Below are 6,165 nucleotides of genomic sequence, written 5' to 3' on the forward strand. Positions count from 1 at the left end.
ACATCCTGGCGACGGGTGGTCCTACTCATTTCCCACACGACCGGCGAAAAAATCCCTCAGCCATTGACTTTGGAGTTTATTCTGGAATAAACCACAACAGATAAACTACTCAAGCTATATGCGAACTATCCTCTGACCACTTACCTGTTTTTGTACACATCACGATGGACCAGCACCCAAACTTACTTCCTGACAATCGAAGACTTTTGCCTGTAGGATCTAACATTAAACTGTTCCAAAACACCCTCAGCGACTCCCTCCACCAAATATACTAAACAAAGAAATAAGCCTATCAAAAAATAAACACTTAAATAAAAAACTATGTAAAATAGACTCCTCTGATCGGTACAGACCCCACAAGCTGTGGCAATTAACCAACAAACTAAAACGGCAGCCCCTTCCTAACTGGCCTTTTAGGATACCTAGCGGAGTAGACAAGAAGCATGCATGGACAAGATCACCTGAAGGTAAAATGGAGCTGTTTACTGACCAGTTAGAGAAGCGTTTCTCTCCCAACTTGACAAATAGCTCCCCCCTTGACAGGGCCAAAATCAACGAGGAAACAAATGCCATCCTTGCCCAAAAAATGCTCATGGAGTATGCATGTAAAACCCACCACTCCATCGCTAGCTCCTCCGCCAACTTTGACTCCAGCAACTCACCTTTTGTCAAGCCCATCACTCTCTCTGAACTAAAAAAAGAGATTGATAGCTTAATCAACAAAAAAGCACCAGGATATGATAGGATCAACAATGCCCTAATCAAAGTTCTCCCACTCAAAGCTATCATCTTCTTACTCAAAATATACAACAGCATCCTACGTTTTGGCCACTTCCCCCTAGTGTGGAAAAAAGCCATAGTTGTCATGGTAAAAAACCAAAAAAAACAATTTCTGATGCTAGCTCGTATCGCCCCATAAGCTTGCTTCCTGCTTTCTCAAAAATACTTGATCCTCCTTAAATTTAACCGTCTTTCACAATCCATACCTAACCACCAATTTGGATTCCGCAAATTTCATGGGGCCGAGCATCAACTAGCTCGCGTTACACAATTCCTCCAGAGAGCTTTTGAGGACAAACTGTATGGATCGCCTATATTCATCGATATTACAGAAGCGTTTGGCAAAGTTTGGCACTGCGGTCTGCGTAACAAGTTGATAAAGCTACTACCTATTACCCTATACAAAGTTCTGGACAGTTACCTCAAGGATCGCACGTTCTCCGTTCGCGGTAACCATGGTATTATGTCCCGTGATGGGAAAATTTTAGCAGGAATCCCTCAGGGTAGTGTTTTGGGACCCCTGCTATACAACATATACTCGTCAGACATGCCAATTCCAAAGTTCATAATTGAGCATGAAACCCTGATCGAATATTACCCGACCTATAAACACGGTGACACTCTGCTCTCTACATAAGCTGACGATACTATTTTCATCTCGACCGATAAAAACGCCCTTGTAGCCATGAATAAAACGGAAAATTACCTACACAAGTTCTCTACCTGGTCCAACAAATGGTGTTTCACAGTCAACGTGAGTAAAACAGTTCATGTTCTCTTCTCCAGACGATCTACCTCACCTGCTGTTAAAGCTGCCACTGTTAAGTTTAATAACAAACCTATTAAAAATACGTCCTCGTGCCGATACTTGGGAGTCCTTGTTGATAGCAAACTCCTGTTTAAAACCCATATTGCCAAACTTTGTGCTCAAGCCAAGTCCACCTATACTCGCTACAAATGGCTCGGGGGAGCTAAAAGCCATCTTAGCACCCGCTGCAAGGTCACTATCTACAAGCAAATCTTAGTCCCTATTTGGACATACGCTATTCCCATATGGGGTAGCCTAATATCTAACACCCTATTCAAAAAGCTCACCGGAACTCACAATAAACTGCTCAGAAAGCTAACAAATGCGAACATCTATTGCCCAAACTCTGAAATTCAAGAAAAACATTACGCCAAACCTCTAGAAACTATATACAATGACGCTTGCCTAAGATTCTTTAACTCCATGTCTGACCATGAGAACAAAGAAATTGAAAAACTTTATCTAAAGCCATTTATCCCTAAACGTTTGCCATGGCCTAGGTACTCAAGCAAATAGATAAACTTGTCGTCTCACGAACGATAAAAAAAGCCCAAACACCACCACTAATGCCACCTCAGCTCAACCCTAGCGTAACAGTAACTAACATAAAACTTCTCATTGAATCCAAGCTTATGGAGTTCTTCTCCAAGGCGCCAGCTCTTATTGATGACCATACACCAGGTGAAACAAATATTTAAAATTTCGAAAACCAAATGTATGTTTTAACATGCCTCATACCATATGCTATCTCGCTCACTCTACAAACATATGAGCACTCTAGCGCCGCCACTAGCTAACGGCCAATTCTGCCCTTATTCATACGTATATTTTGCATGTTTCTAGTCCGATTTCAATCAAATTTGGTAGCTTGATAGAAATAGATAAGATTTATTAGTCTGTCAAATTTGATCGCGATGGTCAAAAAATTGCAAGAGCCAATCGGTTTTTTCTAAATTATAGAGGCGAAGGTGGGCGTGGCAACATATTAAAATATATATATTCTGCGCGCATACTAAGCCAGTATACATACTAAATTTGGTGACTTTAGCTTTGTTAGTTTTCAAGAAAATCAGTTTTGTTTAATTTGCGGGGGCGGAAATGGGCGTGGCAAAATTATTAAATAGTCAATGTCTGCGCGTCTGTTAGGCTAGCTTACATACCAAATTTAATGTCGGTAGCTGTCATAGTTTTTAAGAAAATCTGTTTTTTGTAAATTGCGGGGGCGGAAGGGGGCGTGGCAAAAAGATGGAACAATTATTTTTTGCGCGCTAACTAAACGAGTATACAAACCAAATTTGATGTTTCTATCTGTTATACTTTTTAAGAAAATCTGTTTTTTGTAAATTCCGGGGGCGGAAGGGGGCGTGGCAAAAATTTGAAACAAACTCGATAAGCGTACATACTACACGAGACTGCATACCAAATTGGTGGCTCTAGCTCTTATAGTCTCCGAGATCTAGGTGCTCATACGGACGGACGGACGGACGGACAGACGGACATGGCTAGATCGACTCGGTTGTTGATCCTGATCAAGAATATATATAATTTGTGGGGTCGGAGATGCTTCCTTCTGCCTGTTACATACATTTTGGCGACTTTAATATACCATTTCACCCTATGGGTGTATGGTATAAAAAACCCCCCGGAAAGCCTGCCCCCCCTTGGGCCAAACGAACAAATTCAATACACGGAAAATGAACTACTCGCTCTAAACATGGCTAGTCTGGAATCTGAGTTGCTTAAATTAATTGATAACAGCACGAATAGCACTGATGCTCTAAAAAAAAAGGAAAACTGATACTGCACCCATGATGGTCCTAACTAACAATCACTCTAACACCAATACTAATACTTCTGCAAACATTCACTTACCTAATCATAACGAAATATGATTTCAGGCGGCCCCTGCAAAGCCAGAATCCTGCCCACTATTCAGCTGCCGTCCTGGCCTGGCCAGAGGGCCAGTCCTCGACAGCTGTGCCTCCAGTAGACGCGCCTCCTGCACTCTCTGCCTCGTTCTCAGCGTCTGCACCATCTCGTCCATCGTCCTGTCCAGATTTCCGCTCGCCTGATGCACCAATACCTGAAAATAAAACAAATCTAAAAATAAAACCAACTAAAAAGTACAAATACTCATCTGAAAATACACAACAGCAAACAGCAGCTCCTTGTCCAGCGTCGTATGCATCGTCTCATCTGCGTCGTCCAGAATCTCGTCAAGCTAGTCCGTCTGCAGCTCCTGTATCTGAAAATATATTAAAATTATTATCTAAATCAGCAATAAAACACAAAAACTCACCTGAAAATCTACGTCAGACAGCAGCAGCATCATCTGCGAATCCTCGTCCAGCATCTGGCCAATCATCTGGTCCATCTCGTCCTTCACTAGCGCCTGCACCTGAAAAAAAACACAAATCGTCAGAAAAATCTCTCAATAATCACGTAAACATACCTGCAAATTCTCTTCAGTCACCTGCAGCAACACCAGCTGGTCCTTCTGGCCCTCTACCTAAGGCTGCATCTGAAAAAAAACAAAAAATCAACAAAGAATCAAGCTAATTTAACTAAATACATATCTAAAATCCAGCCGCAGCCGCTAGCAGTTCCAACTGGAGCTCCTCCTGCATCTTCTGCTGCACCACCTGACCCGTAGTCTGGTCCTAAACGCCATAAAGCTGCTCCAGTACCTGGAAAAATATAAAAATGTTAAAAAATGCTACTAAATCAACAAATTACTCACCTGCCATGCAAATGCCGTCAGTAGCATCGCGTGCAAATCTTCGTGCTAAATCTGGCCAAACTCCTGGTCCATCTCGTCCTTCACTAGCGCCTGCACCTGGAAAAAAACACAAATCGTCAGAAAAATCTCTCAATAATCACGTGAGCTTACCTGCAAATCCTCTTCAGTCACCTGCAGCAACACCAGCTGGTCCTTCTGGCCCTCTACCCAAGGCTGCGCCTGAAAATAACAAAAAATCAACAAAAAACAAGTTAAAATAACTAAATACATATCTAAAATCGAGCCCCAGTCGCTTGCGGATCCAACTGGAGCTGCTCCTGCTTCTTGTGCTGCATCACTTGGCCCGTCACCTGGTCCTAAACGTCATAAAGCTGCACCTGTACCTGAAAAAAATATAAAAATGTTAAAAATACTACTAAACCAACCAATTATTCACCTGCCATACAAATGCCGCCAGCCGCAACACATTCTTCTATTCCAGACGCACCTGAAAACGGAGAAAAAACAAAGTTAAATTTAACTACAAATATTGGAAAAACTAAAAGCCAACAATACTCACCTAAAAACTCAACGCGGCCACCTGCATCCCATGGAGTCTAGGTAAGTACCTCGACCTGAAAATAAAAATAAGCAAAAACATCAACCTAAAAAATACTTACCTGCAAGCAGCTGTTCCCGTCCTAACAGCTTTACTCTGTCGTCGGTGGAGGTCTCCAGTGATGATTCAGCAGCCATGTTCCTGTAAAATAATAATAATTAATTTATAATTTCCAATATTGGTTAATCTTATTGTCAATTTTTATACTTATGTCACATTTTTCTAATTGTTTGTTTACATTTTGGAAATACATATATCGCCTTCTCTTTTCAGCCACATGCGCCGCCACCTGTTGCTGTATCGATTTCTTATCGAATAAGTATTGAGCAGCAACAGTGAGCGCACACGCAATAATGAGCACTCACTCCAGTGTTGCCCTAAAAATACCACAAAAAATGCCAGTTTCCCTACATTTCTCGCTCTAGCGCCCTATGCACTTCTCTACTTACCTCTATTAGTGTCCTCTGCACTCGCCTAATTCCCCCTATTAAGACCCCTTGCACCGGAAAATTAAATTTAAAATTCTTATTGCTAAAAACTAATACTTACTTATGCTAAATACTTAAAACTACTTACGCCATAATTATCTCTAAAAAACACTAAATTCTAAATGTCATTGTCTATTTTATTATTATACATTCATTGTTAGTATTTAAGCTAGTTTATAAGTTATTTTATATTGTCCCTCCCCTGCTGCTGTAACGGCCCTATTTTTTAATTTCTTTTGTTTGTCTCTAGAAGATGAAAGGATAGAAAATAAAGCGGCCTTAATCGAAAGACTTAGGCCAGGCGGATCAAACGCCTTATCTTAAAAAAAAAACGCCTGATGACACAAATTAATAGAAGATAATTATGCCTAAAAATATCCTAAAATTTTCAATCACGTCCATAAAATATTTCTATTGGACATTTATATCTCACTGTTAATTAACATTTGGACATCTCTCTGCCTCCAGTTACAGTGCAGTCTGGATTCAAGTTATGTTAATGAACTTAGCCGCAAATATAAATCTGTGAGAAATTTCCAAATTACATGATATTATATATATTCTAGACCACTTTGGACTAGTCTTAATTCATTTTTCACTTTATTATGCCTTCAGCACTTATTGTAAATTGCTGTATTTAATGACCCTTGTTATAGATTCTAAGGTCTTAGAATGAGAACAATAAAGGAGCCAATGGCATGTCGGCCATTGGTGCTAGTTTGAGAATTCGCCTCAACACAAAAAAAAAAAA

The 6,165-nt window shown here is 40.5% G+C and overlaps 1 long non-coding RNA gene across 1 annotated transcript; it reads left to right on the plus strand.

Moving 5' to 3' along the window:
* Positions 1–4,863: 4,863 nt before the first annotated feature.
* On the plus strand, positions 4,864–5,152 carry LOC124461269. The gene is made up of 2 exons (XR_006954996.1): positions 4,864–4,928; positions 4,998–5,152. It is a non-coding gene; the product is annotated as an uncharacterized LOC124461269 (long non-coding RNA).
* Positions 5,153–6,165: the final 1,013 nt, after the last annotated feature.

The sequence above is a fragment of the Drosophila willistoni genome, unplaced genomic scaffold (genome assembly GCF_018902025.1).
Source record: "Drosophila willistoni isolate 14030-0811.24 unplaced genomic scaffold, UCI_dwil_1.1 Seg29.1, whole genome shotgun sequence".
NCBI lineage: Eukaryota > Metazoa > Arthropoda > Insecta > Diptera > Drosophilidae > Drosophila > Drosophila willistoni.